Source organism: Chiloscyllium punctatum, chromosome 13 (assembly GCF_047496795.1).
Source record: "Chiloscyllium punctatum isolate Juve2018m chromosome 13, sChiPun1.3, whole genome shotgun sequence".
Taxonomy (NCBI): domain Eukaryota; kingdom Metazoa; phylum Chordata; class Chondrichthyes; order Orectolobiformes; family Hemiscylliidae; genus Chiloscyllium; species Chiloscyllium punctatum.
In genome coordinates this window covers 107,910,060-107,926,528 of record NC_092751.1, presented here as the reverse complement: position 1 = coordinate 107,926,528, position 16,469 = coordinate 107,910,060, and the positions used below count along the sequence as shown (strand labels likewise).

The following is a 16,469-nucleotide window of genomic DNA, read 5'->3' as shown; positions in this document are numbered from 1 at the left end:
AATGGCAGGATTAGCACAATTAATGGTAGACCTGGGAAATGTTGTCGAACAGAGAGACCTAGGGGGTCAGGTACATAATTCTTTGGAAGTTGCACCACATGTATAGAGGGTGGTTAAGAAGGCATTTAGCAAGCTTGGCTTCATTGCTCAGACCATGGAGTATAGGAGTTGGGATGGCAAGCTGTGGTTGTACAGGATGTAGGTGAGGCCACTTTTTCCAGTACTGTGTACAGTTCTGGTCACCTGCTATAGGAAGAATATTATTAAATCGGAAAGGGTACAGAAAAGATTTACAAGGATGTTATCGGGACTGGACGGTTTGAACTAAAAGGAGATGCTGGGACTTTTTTCACTGGAATGTTGGAGGTTGAGGTGACCTTATCAAGGTTTATAAAATCATGAAGGGCATAGATAAGGTGAATAGTAAAGGTTATTTTTCCCTGGTGTAGGAAAGTTCAAAACTAGAAGGCATAATTTTAAGATGAGAGGAGTAAGATTTAAAAGGGACCTCAGGCATTCTTTTCACACAGAAGTTGGTTTGTATGTGGAATGAATTGCCAGAGGAAGTGGTAGATGCAGGTACAGTTACAACACTTACAAGATATTTGAACTGGTACATGAATAGGAAAGATGGATATGGGGTAAACACAGATAAATGGGACTAGTTTAGTTTGGGAAACTTAGTCAGCAAGTTGGACTGACAGGTCTATTTCCATGCTTTGTGACTCTATGACTCGAAAGCAGATGAAATTCAATACAGAAAAGTCTAAGGTTCGGTAGGATGAATGAGGAGAGGCAATAGAAGCTAAATGGGTTAATGTTGCAAAAATAGAACAATATGGGGTGTTTCTCCATAAATGTTTGAAGTTGGCAGGACAGATAAATGAATATGTTTTTGTGCTTCTGGGATTTATACTGTATCATACTATGATTCTCTGACTTGCAGAAATGTAAGTGTATCCTAACAAGGGTCAGCACCTTCAGCCCTGGGTGGGAAAGATCAAATCATACTCCTTTATAAACATTAATCTGCCTCAACACAGAAACAAAGGTCATTTGACTCAACATTTCCATGCCCATGCTTATCCTCCACATGAACCTTTTCAAGCTCTTCTTTATCACAACCAATCAATAACTCTTTTCATTCTTTTCTCCCTCATTTATTTATCTAAGTTTTCTTTAATAACATGGATTCTATTTACTTTGCTCCCTGTGACAGCAAGTTCTTACCACACTGGGTGAAGAGATTATTTAGAATTCTTTAGTGCGTGGTTTTCTTACGGTAATGGCCAATCGTTGTGATTTCCCTCACAAGTTGAAATAAGTTTTCAATATCGACCCTATTTAATTTTGATGAAAGTAAATAGTATCATGGTCAATACGAATTTCCCTTATTATCAGTATTAATATTGAATGTGTTCATGGAAAATTTCACAACATCCCAGACACATAACAAATTGAATCCAGATCTCATTTCTATCCTTCTCCATAAAAACTTTAAACAGGAGCTGATGTGTAGCTGAGGATACGTACTCATGATGGCACTGACTGATTCTTCTAATTGCAGTGGAGTTGCTTTAATAATACTGAAAACACCAAATGCAGGAGATCACAGCAGGCCAGACAGCATCCACAGAGCGAAAGCAAGCTAATGTTCCGAGTCAAGATAATTCATCATCAGAAGTGGTGTAAAGGGGCCAGCATTTATGTAATAGTGGAGTTGGGGAAGGGGGTTGGGGAAGGTGAAGTGCTGGTGGAGAAAGGATTTTGATAGTTCAGATTAAGATTTCAGCACCTCCAGTAATTTGGTCCTAGCTTTAATAATGTTTTGAGGTCAGAGTTTCTTTCCTTGTTATTATTTACTTATATGAAATTTTTAAAAACAGTGTACCAGAAGTTAATTCCCTCTGGAGTTTTCTGTATAGATAAAGTGAAAGTGAGTCTCTTCATAATTTTAAAAACTCCTATTCCTTCCCTCCTTAGCCTTCGCTTTTCTCGGGAAAAGAGGATCAGTTTGTTCAATCCTTCCTGCAGGGTATAACAACTCAGTTCTGACATCACAGTTTTTTAGCTTTCTTCTTCACTTTCTACAATGAATCTACATCCTACCTGTAATATGGAGAACCATAAATAGTATTCCAAGAATGGCCTAATGAAGTTCAACACAATTTCTTCACCTTTTATTTTGTCATTCTGGAAATAGACTACACGTAACACATTGTAGTGATGTTCTTGTCAGGTTTTGTTAATCTGGCATCATGGATAAAACTTGAAATTTCATTTTGAACTCATAGATGCATTGAGCACAAAAAGGTAACCTGACACTCCAGTGCAGTAATGAGGGAGCATTGCACTGAGGGGCTGTCTTTCAGATGACATGTTAAACCAAGGCCCCAGTTGCCTGCTTTCATAGGTGTAAAAAAAATCCCAAAAAATCATAGAAATAAAAAAGATCGAAACATGGAAAATAGGAGGAGTAGTGAATTTGGTCCTTTGAACCTGCTTCACCATTCATTATGATCATGGCAGATCATCCAACTTAAGTTTTTTTTCTGGCATTTTCACCATATCTTTAGCCAGAGATCACCCAGAGAGATGCCCCCAACACTCCATTCTTGTCAACTCCAGCAAATATTATCCCGACTGATTCAACCTCTCATAGATAGGGTCTGCCATCCCACTAATCAGTCTGGTAACCTTTGTGCTCCCTGGATGTAAGAATATCCTTCCTCAGATAAGGAGACCAAAACCGCACACAATATTCCAGGTTTTGTCTCACCAAGGCCTGTACGATTGCAGCAAGACATTCCTGCTGCATTCAAATTCGGGCATGAGCCCTTCCTGAAGAAGCAACACATTTTCAGCCCTGTATTCAAATCCTCTCACTATGAAGGAGAATGTGTGGACTGTAGATGCTGGAGATCAGAGAGTCAAAAAGTGTGGGGCTGGAAAAGTACAGCAGGTTAGGCAGCATCAGGTGAGCAGGAGAATCTTTGGGCATAAGCCCTTCATCAGGAATGTGGCTATGAAGGCCAAAGTACTACTTGCCTTCTTTACTGCCTGCTGAATTTCATGTGTAGCTTCAATGACTGATGCATACAGACACCCAGCTTTATACCTCAATGTTTACTCCTCATAAAGAAATGGATTATCTATTCTATCACATTGCTGTTTATGGGAGCTGGCCGAATACAAATTAGCAGCTGTGTTTCCTTGACTACTACAGTAAATACAATTCTAATAATACTTCATTGGGTGTGGTTTCACTGTCTTTAACGTCAGTGGCAGTAAAAGCGTTACAGCACTGCAAGTGTCTCTTTCTTAATGCGCGTCTGATGCAACGCTAGGTACACCTTTGATTGACGGGAGTTTGAACGTGCATCTTTGGGTTACATCAGCAGAGGGAGCTGCAGATAGTGATTGGCTTCTCAGCGAGCAGTCTGAATTATACAATGACCTGAGATGAACACACAGCAAATTATTCTGCAAATAATGGTGTTACCAGGAGGGTTATCCGACTTTCTCTGACACAAACAACAACCATGGTTACGGAGATTCCATCCCACTGGAGCCAATCCGAGGAACAGCTGACAAAGTGAACTTCCTAACTTTTAATCGTTCAAGGCACTCTTTGTTGTATTGAGTGTTTACTGTTTTAATTGAAAACCATAGCGATAACAAATCAGTATTCACTGCGTTGATCCTCGTCAACTGATGCCATGGTTGACTTTGTTCTGATGTAGTTTTTCATTAGTGGGAACCCAGAGGAGCTTGTTTCAGTGTTGTGAATATATGAGCAAAGCCCATCTTTGACACAGGCACCTCATTCCCTGTCGGGTGACAGTAATGGAGCATTGCGACGCTGTTTCTACGCGTACGTGCGTGTTCCACCGCTTAACAGCAGCGTCATCCTCCAAGTTAAAATCTGTAAACTGACTGCACGCATGGATGTTTAGCTATGAATTGTCAGGGCTCTGAAACTGATGCAGTTATTTCCATAGCTTCATTTGTCCAAACGTATTTACTGGGATGTGCTCAGGCTGTAACAGGAAGGACGTAGCCAATAACCTTGATTGTAAGGTGTGCTACCCTTTGAAGGTGACATTGACCAATTGTTTTTATGTTTGTTTATTTCAAGAACTGCCGGGAAATCCGAGCAACATTCTTCCAAAAACCTAGAGCATTAAAGTAAAAGCAAAATATTGCACCTAGGAATCTGATATAAAAACACAAAGTGCTGGAGAAACTCAGCACATCTGGCAGCTTTAATGCTTCGCATCCATGGTGACTCAAATTACATTAACAGGCTAATCATCTTGTTGCCTTTTTTGGACCTTTAGTGCATAACTGCTGTCAAACTTGCTCATAAAAGGAGTGGGTGGCTGGATGCTGGTTTGCATTGCACAGTGACACCAAAAAAGCAGGTTCAACTCCTACACCAGCTGAAGTTATTACGAAAAGTTGTCCTTCTCAATTTCTCCCCTTGCCTGAGGCATGGTGACCTTCAGGTTCAAATACCACCATTCGCTTCTCAGTAATAAGGGAACAGCCCTTTACTGTGCTAAGACTGAAACAATTTTACGTATTTAACCTGTCCACAAAATACCAAAGACTGCATTTCAAAGGTAGTTCTTTGCAGCACTTTTGGACATTCTATAATACAACAATTCTTTTTACTTTCCTATACTGTACATAAGAACTATCCTAACATATATGGCAATTGCACTCAGTTTGGGTCTCTTTTATATTCACTAACTGTGTGAGAAGGAATTCAATGCTTGTCAGTCTCTGTTTTGATGTGATAATATTTGCTGTGAAACACTAGTTTGATAGTGATTGACAGATTATTAAAACGATTAGTTGATTGTCAAGTAAAATGACGTGTATTTTCCATTGAATAATGAATGTCATAAACTGATTGCAAAGAATTATCTTCGTGAAAGCTCGCCATAAATCATAAAAACTAATGATATTTCACTAACATAAGTTCAATGATAAATCCAATGGAATTAATTATCTAAGGATGAACCCATGATTTGTAGTTTGAGTTACATTGACATTAAAACATAATCAACTTAATGCCATTTTCTTTTATTTCTCTGGTGTTTGGTGACAGCCATTGAGAACTGTGATGACATTCCCAATCGAGGAATAATGATCAGGGTGTATTTTCTGCAAGGTGATTTAAGGACAAGTAATTCTTTGGTCACTGAAGTCAGTCATAATTAGCATATTGAGACAACAATACCAAGGATATTGCTAATTATTAGATATAAGCAAGAATAAATAAAAGCTACAAACTCAAATAATATCACAATAAAAGCAATAAAGATACAGAACATCATGAAGGGAAAGATGAAAGGTTCAACCTAATTGGTGGAAGGAAGCCCAGGGCCCAAGATTCCCTTTGGGGTCCCAGGAAATCTCCAGTTTTTTTCTTGATTTGGAAGGAGACTCTCACCTCATCTTGCTGCTTCTTCCCATTATAGTGATATTTGGAACAATGCACAAGGCAGGCACCATGAGAGATGAAATAACATTACCTCTTGAATGACACCGTTGTATATTGCCCACTGGAGTCCAATAATGTTCTTCTCTGCATGGTCAGCCTCTCCCTGTTAAATAGTCACAACAAGAAGCCAGTGAGGATCAGGTATAAAGCAAGTGTGAACAATGTAATCCTGTTTACCAAACACAGCAATGTTTGATGTTGAATCCTTCCATGGCTTCATTGAACATTCAGCAAGGAAACCAATTGTTCACCATAGAGGTTGGTGTAATCTCAGTTCTGATGTTGAACTAAATCTTGCTTTGCAGATCGATTGCAAATATAACACAGTTGAAGAGTTGGCTGACAGCACTGGCTTTACACCAGCTTCCTTTGACTTAGAATCCCTACAGTGTGGAAGTAAGCCATTTGGCCATCGAGTCCACACTAATCCTCCCAACAGCATCCCACCCAGACCCACCCCGCTACCATATCCCTGAAACCCTGCATTTCCCATGGCTAATCTACCTATCCTGCACGTCTCTGACACTATGAGGAAATTTAGCACGGTCAATCCACCTAACCTCCACATCTTTGGACTGTAGGAAGAAACTGGAGCACCTAGAGGAATCCCATGCAGACATAAGGAGAATGTACAAACTCCATGAAGACAGTCGCCTGAGGGTGGAACTGAACCCAGGTCCCTGGTGCTGTGAGGCAGAAATGCTAACCACTTAGCCCATGTGCCACAAGATTTGTAGGGATCCAACTCTAGACTCTTCAACTCATTACCTGATGACACATCTTCATTTAGAACTATTCAGGATTGTTCTATTCCATGTGGCAGGGTTCAAATTATAAGATTTGGCAGTGGCTTTCAGAATATCTTTATTTCTAAGATTGGGACATCTTATGCTGTGTGTTTCTGTGCTCTGCTAAATGTGGAGTACTGAATTTGGTATGCTGGGATCCTTCAAGCAAACCAAAATGCACACAGTAAGGCTGAGCTCTGACGAGAATGCTCTAACTACCAGGTATTTCGACCTTATAAGTACCGAAGTGTTTGGAATTTTGCCTCATGTTGCCAATCTGAAGCTGTGAAGGTGGATTGCATTTTGTTGCTTTGTTAAATGCCAATAAGTGTCTATACCATAGAGAGATGTTTTGTGAATCACTGTTTGGCAGATATCGAATTAGTCTCAAAACAAACTCCAATGCTGGAAAGTCTCTGAGTGAGCCTGCTGAACACTGAACTTGCTTTTGCCTGGGGATAGGTGATATTGCATCCAATATCATGCTGTTGGACAGGTTCCTCCCAAAATAGCAGGACTTCTGAATGGAGTTAAAATGTGTATTATGGATTGTGATGACAGGAAAAGCATCTGAGGGGACATCATTGCATCAGGATGGCACACTGCAAATATCACAGCAATCATTCCTCTGCCAGCACAAAAGCCACTTTTGATTTCAGGTACATCGAGTCTGTCAGGTGAGTGACAATCCTGTTGAGAATAATCCCTGTAAGACTTGATGTTCTGGAGAAAAATTAAAATACCACAATGTCTGTCACAGATTAACTTGCTTCCATTCCATTGGTAAAAGTGAGTTATGGAAGCATATTTCAATCTTTAGGGACAATGCCAATATTCCAGAATTAGCAGAAGCGACAGAGTTTCTGAACTGTGGTAGTCCATCTGTAGTTGATTTTTTTCCCAGTGGAATGTCATCAATTCTTGGAGATTTACCCATAACAATACACAACATGCAGGCTGTTCAGCAAACCAGATCAACCTGAAACAGACAATGAAACTTCGAGGCAATATGACTATTTATTCTCCACATAAGCCTTCTCTTCACCCCTCTGAATTTCTCCCCATCAGCAGATCCTGATTCTCTCCCCTTTATGTTTATTTAACTTCTCCTGAAATGAACCTATACCAATTGCCTCAATCAGTCCCTGGCACCCCCAAACCTATGTACTGAGGTCTACATTGTAACCACTCCTTGGGTGAAAAAGTTACCATATTACATGCAGGAACAGGACAACTTATACATTCACTGTCAGGACGCCTACATGAAAAATGTGTACTGGTGACGAGACAGACATCTAATAAGGAATCAGGCACTGTTTCAACAGATCAATTTAAAATTTAAAAGGTTTCCTGTATTTGGTTTTAGTTGTGGTACTGGGCAGAGTCCCAGCAAGATTTTACGAGATGATGTTACCACAACCAGTTGCAATGCATTTGCAACTTCACAACTTGTGGTCTTTATGCCTGTCGCTGGGTCTCAAATAACTTCCTGTATCACTGATTGCATCCTGGAAATCACAGAACTGTTTGTTTCATTGCAGAACCTCATTTACAACAGACGCAGACAGTGACACAGATTGGGGTTTGTGCCAGTGCCAACTTAGACGTAAACACAAGCTCTGGTGTTAGGTAAGACAGGGCTGAGATACCAGAATTTAATTATTGTTTAATTGCTAACAATGCACTTAGAGCTAGATTTTCCATCGTAGCTTTGCCAGATCATATTAGTAAATGCCAAATCATCCAAAATGTGTCAGGTGCAATTTTGTTGCTGTTGTTGAATGAAATTTTCTCTTTGCCTCTGCTGGCTTCAAGTCTTTGCTTTGCAGGGATGGAATGCTGATCAGGTTGGAAGTGGAAAAGAATTATAAACTGCAGCTCCCAACATAACATTATACAGACAGAATAATTATATATACTGAGGAGAATTAGAAAAATATAAATATAACTCAAAGTTACTGTGATATCAGCTTTAAAAACTTAACTACTTTGCAAAAATAGCAGAGACAGACATTTCAAAAGTAATTTCAAAAGTAATTATGAAGCTTTGCACATTATTATCAGCAGTAATATCTGGGCTATGATGTTCACCACAGTATCAGATGAATCCTGTTCTAATCTAAAGCTTCAATATAGTATTATACACTACACAGTGACTGATTTATTGAAAACATCTTATTATTCAAAAACTTTCAATTCCAATTTGCAAAATAGGTAATCACCAAGATATCAAACAATACTAATGTTCTTATATTCTTACAGTTTCGATGTCTGTTTTACCAAACTGCTTTTTTCAGTAAAATTTATCTTTCATTTCAGTTCATCACAGGCTGCTTTATTTACTCAGGTTTCACTGCTTCTTTGATTCAGTTTCTAAAATCAATTTTGTATGCTAGGCAATGTTACTACAGGATGCTGTGTTACAAATGCAATAGGAGGAAAATGCTAATAATCAAGCCCCACTACTCCACCAGTTACACCATTAGTGTTAATACGTTGATTCAATTACCAAAATGGATATTGTTCCTCTTAAGTACTACTTTCAAAAATAAACATCCATCTGGTTGCTTTAACAAACTCAAAACAAGCCATTTAATATGAACAAAACTTGTTCTTAATGTAAAAACTATGATCGGGAATCAAAATTACGTGTCCTTTATTCAACACACAGACATATTCACTCAACTCAAAAAGGCAAATCTCTGCAGATGCAATGTTCTTTTAAAAAAAGGAAAAGGGAAAACAACCTCAAAGGACCAAGGATCTGGAAATGACTGCGAAGACTTCTCCCATCCATGCTTTGCTTTCAATGAAGCGGAATTGCTGACAGCAATAGATTAATGATAAATGCCCAGTTATGATTCCAACCAACTTGGATGCAAGTCTCTCAAAACATGGTCACAGTCCAGCTTTTCAGAAACATACAACTACCCAACTGCTTTCCTGACTCCTGGGTCGACAGAACAGAACTCCAGAGAGGGTTGCTAGGCAGCCATCAGTACAGAGGCCACTAGTCTTCTCAAAATCAGATTTTCTTTCACTAATTAAGGCAATAAACTCCAGCTTTGATCTCTTTAGTGAAACAGCTAAGCAAAGCTTTCAAAGTTGCTGGATTTCCTGTAAAAAGCAGGTAAACCACTCGGCACTTAAAATGGTTCGCTTCACTTCCAATAAATCAGATGAGGAGGCCCATTTTAATCCAGACTATATCCAAGTAGTTAAAAAAAATTCCACTTTTTAAAAAAAAATTCCTTAAATATACATGTATTCAACACAACTGGTTGATGGACATACCTCTGGCAATTACTGCTCTTTTAGCAGTTTTATTGGAAAATTGATTTCTAATAAAATGGGATGAATTATGTGACATTTGAATCATAAAATTAGATTAGATTACTTACAGTATAGAAACAGGCTCTTTGGCCCAACAAGTCCACACCGACCCTGCGAAGAGCAATGCACCCAGACCCATTCTCCCTACATTTACCCATTTCCCTAACACTACGGGCAATTTAGTATGGCCAATTCACCTGACCTGCACATTTTTGGACTGTGGGAGGAAACCGGAGCACCTGGAGAAAACCCACACAGACACGGGGAGAATGTTCAAACTCCACACAGACAGTTGCCCGAGCTGAAAATTGAACCCAGGTCTCTGGCGCTGTGAGGCAGCATTGCTAACCACTGTGCCACTGGATTATGCATTTGGATTTTGTAAAGATGTAGTTCTTTATTTTACTGATACAATTGTAGCCCTATATACCAATCCAAGGAATATAAAGATAGTTTATATGGTCTTTGAATAAAACAAGGTTCTCCACAGATCCTTAGTTTCATGCATTCAACATCAACTTTCCAAATCCCAGCCCCCAGATAACTTGGTCTATCGACGCAACACCAGGCACAATGCAAAGAAGAATAACAGCTGATCTCAAACTGTGATATTTCTTATTCTTATACGGGTTGGAACAATTAAATGGAATTAATAATTGACCACAGTCCCTTTGGTCTGGGGAACATGAAAAATCAGACTTTGTTCCAAACTTGACAATGATCAGATGACCCTGTCTGAACAGTTCATGTATATTTTGATTCACGTGAAGTTCCCTCTGTCAGCAACTATCACCAGACCTGTGCTATGTCTTTCCATACATGAAGAAAAGTCAGTTGAGGGCTTAAGTATAGATTGACACTCCAGAACTGGATACCTGTAACAGTCAGTATGTGTTGGAGCTATGTAGGATTTGGGTATACACGTAAGGGGCCTGATGCTTATTTGATGATCTTACTGGAAACATGTAATTCTGGAGCTCTGTTCTGGATTATGGTTCATGACAGCAGTCCTTTGGAGGCCTAAAACAAAATGTAAATGCTGTTTTCCTCACCCTTCCCTTTACATGGAGCCAGAAGGAGCAGGATTACTCCTCCTCCCTTCTGTTCTCCCTCACTTTCCTGCAGGACACACCTGACAGCTGCCAGTGAGGCAAAGAAGCCTAAATCATCTTTGTGATTATTGTAGAAGGAAATGGTTTAGAAACAGTTAACATTGGAGACTGCATTGAGCACCACCTGTTCTAATGATGCAATCCACTACATCTTCAAGCCAAGAGCCTTTTCTTGTTAAGACTCACTATTGGTTTTCCTCTAGCACTCTAAACCAATAGACCCTGAGACCCAGTCAAGCAAAGACGATTGGTGGCAAGACACCGCAATCTCAAATTGGAATTCAGCTGACAAAGGATCAAATTAAAGATGCAGCAGAGTATAACAGAAGATTGTAAGAAGTTTATTAAGGTTGTGATAACTGCAAGAAATCTTTAATTGAAAACCTCACTACAGGCTTGATTTGGAGAAGATTTGGCAAAAAAACAAGCATTGTTTATTCCGCCTTGAAGGCAGGAAACTGTCCATTTTGCCATAGAAAAGTGGTCACATCATTATGCCTGCAAAAGGTGGGAGAACTTCATTTTGACAGCAAGTTTACAGGGAAACACTACTTACCAGTATTTAGATACAGCATCACTATTTTATGGAATTGTATGCTTTAAGAGAAGGAAAATAAATCAACATTGTGATATTGAAATTGTAAGAATCTACTTGGGAAAAATGTTAAAGCAGCTTTGAGATACCATTGAACTAAAAAGCTTTTGGAAACACAGAAAATAAACATGAAAAGGCCCTTCAGCCATCATGCCCATACTGCGACTCAACATTATCCTGACTGATTGTCTATTTCAAAAGCATACTCCCACTCCCACCCATATCCATTGATATCATTACCCTTGAGAAATCTATTTATTTCTTAAAAGTATTCAGCGTTGGGGAGCAAATGGGTTTTTGTTTCACGACATGTTTTGAAACCTTTCAAACTGTTATATATTTATATGGAATAAAATAAACCAAACAATTTTTCTTTCTTTAGTGTTAACAATAAGATATAAGTTTATTATACAAATGTGTAGACTTGTGGACTTATACTTCAGTGAAAGATTGCCAAATTAAAAATTCACCAAGCCAGATTTAGTTCTGGGATCTGACTTGGCCATTCATAACATCAGCTTGGATTATAATCTGTAAAATAATAGGTCACTTTCAAAGTTATACAGCAATAAATGGCTATTCATACAAAGATGTTAATGTGGTGAGAAAAGATAACCAATGCATTACTTGGAGAAACTTGTGATTCAATTTACTAGAGTTTGACAGATCCTCTCCATCAATGGACATTTAGTTTATTTTAAGCTTAATACCAGGTGATACTAAGTGTCACTGTCTTAATCAGATCAAATACCACAATTGTAGAAACAGAAAATAAAACAGCATTCACAGGTATTGTGTTGAAAGATGGCCAGACGAAAAGTCTAGTGAGTCAGCCAAGAACCCATACTTTGAGTATTAATAGCATTTCACAATCAGAGATGACTTAATAGTGAATGATAGATTCCTGAAGGGCTCATGCCCGAAACGTCGATTCTCCTGCACCTTGGATGCTGTCTGACCTGCTGCGCTTTTCCAGCAACACATTATCAGCTATGATAGAAGACGAGCTATTTCAGCTTCCCTTCAGGAAGATGACCTGGCAAGGACTTTTAGGGATTGGCAGGTGTACAGAGGGCCTCAGTCAGGATGTTCAGCGATCTCATTGTGAAACCAGTGATGACACAGGATTATCAGGCCTGGAAATCAGTTCAATTATTACTGAAGGAAATTCAGATGACAGAAAGCAGAAAAATTTGCGAGTAGGTGGAGAGGAGAAAAAGAATGAGCAGTACAACCCACTTAATTTCACTGATCAATTTTAACTGAAATTGTTCACGTGCCAATGCAGACTGGTGAACAAACTGTAACAACAGATGCAAATTTGATGGACAATGCTGAAATAACACAAGTTCAAAAGTACTATTTCAACTGTTCCTTTTGTCTTCCAAAGAAGAATTATCAGAACCAATGACAGAGTAAAGTCAGCAGCAAATCCTCAAGTAAAATTACTGACATGTTTGATTTGCCAGTAAGATAACCATAAAGGGGGAATGAAGGTGATTAACCGAATCCATAATTTGAAATAAAAAAGTTACATACATCAACACAAATGTATTAGCAAATTGAGAATCAAGATTTGTTTAGAAGATTAAGTTGGACAGTGTTGAAAATTGTATTTGCACTTTGGCTTTGCCTGACTTAGATAGATGAAGGGAAAGGATAAGCATTTTCAAACAAACAAGCTAGAATCTCCAAGGATCTGTTTTCTTCGACTTTCTGCACTTCGAAGTCTTGTGATTTCAAATAGACTTGCTGGACTGTGACCTGGTGTTGTGTGACTTTTGACCTTTCTTGGACAAAGTCCAAGGTCATCTGCCCTGTTTTGGAATAGCAGCCACAAAATGGGATATTTTACATCTGTCTTAGTAGGCTGAATCGACCTGAGCTTATAGGTTGAAATTTCCCCCCATCTCACTGCAGCTCCAACCTTCCAGCTCAGCACTGTCTTCATGACCTGTCCTACCTGCCAATTTCCCTTCCCATCTATCCGCTCCACCCTCCTCTCTGACCTATCACCTCTATCCCCACCCCCTCCATTCACCTATTCTACTCTTTGCTACTTTCCCCCCAGCACCCCCCTCCCATTTATCTCTCCACCCTGGAGGCTCCCTGCCTCCATTCCTGATGAAGGGCTTTTGCCTGAAATGTCAATTTTCCTGCTCCTCTGATGCTGCCTGACCTGCTGTGCTTTTCCAGCACCACTCTGATCTAAACTCTGTTTTCCAGCATCTGCAGTCCTTACATTTGCCTAGTTATTTTTCAGGAGCTGTTGGGTTACTAGTTAGAGGTCACACATTTAAGGTGATTGTAAAAGAACATGACAGGTGTACAGTTCTTTGAAAGTGGAGTCACAGGTAGACAGGGTGGCAAAGAATTCTGGATTAGTGGTGCTGGAAGAGCACAGCAGTTCAGGCAGCATCCAAGGAGCTTCGAAATCGACGTTTCGGGCAAAAGCCCTTCATCAGGAATAAAGGCAGTGAGCCTGAAGTGTGGAGAGATAAGCTAGAGGAGGGTGGGGGTGGGGAGAAAGTAGCATAGACTACAATGGGTGAGTGGGGGAGGGGATGAAGGTGATAAGTCAGGGAGAAGAGGGTGGAGTGGATAGTTGGAAAAGGAGATAGGCAGGTAGGACAAGTCCAGGCAGGTAGGACAAGTCCGGACAGGTCATGGGGACAGTGCTGAGCTGGAAGTTTAGAACTAGGGTGAGGTGGGCCACTAATATCATTTATTGTATCCATTGCTCCCGATGCAGTCTCCTCTATGCTGGGAAGACTGGGCACCTCCTAGCAGAGCGCTTTAAGGAACATCTCCGGGACACCCGCACCAATCAACCACACCGCCCCGTGGCCCAACATTTCAACTCCCCCTCCCACTCTGCCGAGGACATGGAGGTCCTGGGCCTCCTTCACCACCGCTTCCTCACCACCAGACACCTGGAGGAAGAACGCCTCATCTTCCGCCTCGGAACATTTCAACCCCAGGGCATCATTGTGGACTTCAACAGTTTCCTCATTTCCCCGTCCCCCACCTCACCCTAGTTCTAAACTTCCAGCTCAGCACTGTCCCCATGACTTGTCCGGACTTGTCCTACCTGCCTATTTCCTTTTCCACCTATCCACTCCACCCTCTCCTCCCTGACCTATCACCTTCATTCCCTCCCCCACTCACCCATTGTACTCTCTGCTACTTTCTCCCCCCCCCCCCCCCCCCCCTCTAGCTTATCTCTCCACACTTCAGGCTCACTGCCTTTATTCCTGATGAAGGGCTTTTGCCCGAAACATCGATTTCGAAGCTCCTTGGACATTGCCTAAACTGCTATGCTCTTCCAGCACCACTAATCCAGAATCTGGTTTCCAGCATCTGCAGTCATTGTTTGTACCAGGGTGGCAAAGAAGGCATTTAGTATGCATGCCTTCATTGGTCAGAACATTGAGTATAGGGATTGGGACGTCATGTTGCGTTTGTACAGGAGTCTTCCAGAATACTATGTACAAGTTTGGTGACACTTCAGTAGGAAGAATTTTGTTAAACTTGAGAGGGTACAGACAAGATTTACAAGGATGTTGCCAAAACTGGAGGGTTTGAGTTATAGGGAAAGGCTGAATAGGCTGGGCTTTTTTCCCTGGAGTATCGGAAACTGAGGGGTGACCTTATAGACGTTTATAATATCATGAGAGGCATGGATAGGGTGAATAACCAATGTCTTTTTCCGCAGGTGGGTAAGTACAAAACTGGAGGGCAGAGGTTTAAGGTGAGAGGGAACCTGAGTCATAGAGATGTTGGGGTAACTTTTTCTCACAGAAGGTAGCGTGTGCATGAAATGAGTTGCCAGAGGAAATGGTAGAGGTGGATACAATTATGACATTTAAAAGGCATCTGGATGGGTGCATGAATCGGAAAAGTTCAGAGGGATATGGGCCAAATGCTGGCAAATGAGACGAGGTCAGATTGGGATGTCTGGTCCACACAGATGAGTTGGTCTGGAAGGTCTATTTCCATGCTGTATGACCCTGTACAATTATGACTGCCTCTATTAAAGTTTAGCAAAACATGGGAAACAAGGGAAGAGGTCTGAAGAAGCCATATCAGAGTCGAAATGTTAACGCTGTTACTCTCTCCACAAATGCTGCCAGACCTGCTGAGTTTCTCCAGCATGTTTATTTTACTTCTGATCTTGAGCATTTAGTATTTTCCTTTTATTATGGGAAGAACTCTATTTTCACATTCTGAATTCTCACTTGGCATTGGAAATAGCAGCTGAAGTTGCCCTCTGACTATTTTTTTACCAAACTTTTTTTAAGTTCCGGCCCTCCTATGCTGTCTCAGAGTCACAGCTGGGTGAAAAGTGCTCCCAGAGCTGCTAATACTTTGCACCCAGCTGTGAAACTGACAAATGACTGTGGCAAGCTAATCTTTTAAGTTTCTAACAAGAATGTCTAACAAGAATTCACTCACAATTGCCCCATCACACATCTCATGAGACATCTCTTACCCTGCTGTGTTTATTTTCTCACTCAGATCAGTCACAGTCTAGAATATGCCAGCCATAGCATCTTGCTGTCCACAAATCAAATATTGCACTTTCTATAATATGACAGTAACTGCATTTCAAATATACGTCATTGGTCATAAAATATTTTGCAATGTTCTGAGGCTGTGAAAGGCATGATAAAAATACAAGGCTTCTGTATTGCTTCCGCAGATCACATTTACAATGCAAAATCCATTATAATTATCAACTAACAACAGAATGGGCATCAATATAGTCAGGGTTGTTTCAATCATTCATCTTGAAAGCTAGAGTATCAGACCTTGGACTTTTTGACCTATAGCTACACAAAGTGATTTATTTATTTACTAAATAATGAAGGCAAGTTGAATTCTGTTTAAGCAGTAACTTGTCATCTGCCAAAATCACAACATGTCAGTTTGCTCCACAGATATGTTGATAATTGTGTGAATGCAGACAACTGTCTATAACTCCAACTGATGAAAAGCTGCCATAACTCAAAACTGGATTAATTGGCCTAACAACTAATGTAAAAGAGCAACTGCAACATAATGAGGATCTGTTTTGTGTTGAAAAATAAAGGACATGTGAGTGAGAGGGGAAAAGAATTGGGGCCAGT

The 16,469-nt window shown here is 40.2% G+C and overlaps 1 long non-coding RNA gene across 1 annotated transcript in view; it reads right to left on the bottom strand.

The window, feature by feature from the left end:
- The window catches only part of LOC140484761 (uncharacterized), a 53,466-nt gene that overhangs the window by 33,098 nt on the left and 3,899 nt on the right, over positions 1–16,469 (bottom strand). Inside the window, exon 2 of the long non-coding RNA XR_011962321.1 lies at positions 5,544–5,615. This is a non-coding gene — a long non-coding RNA (uncharacterized lncRNA). The remainder of the gene's footprint in view (positions 1–5,543; positions 5,616–16,469) is intronic.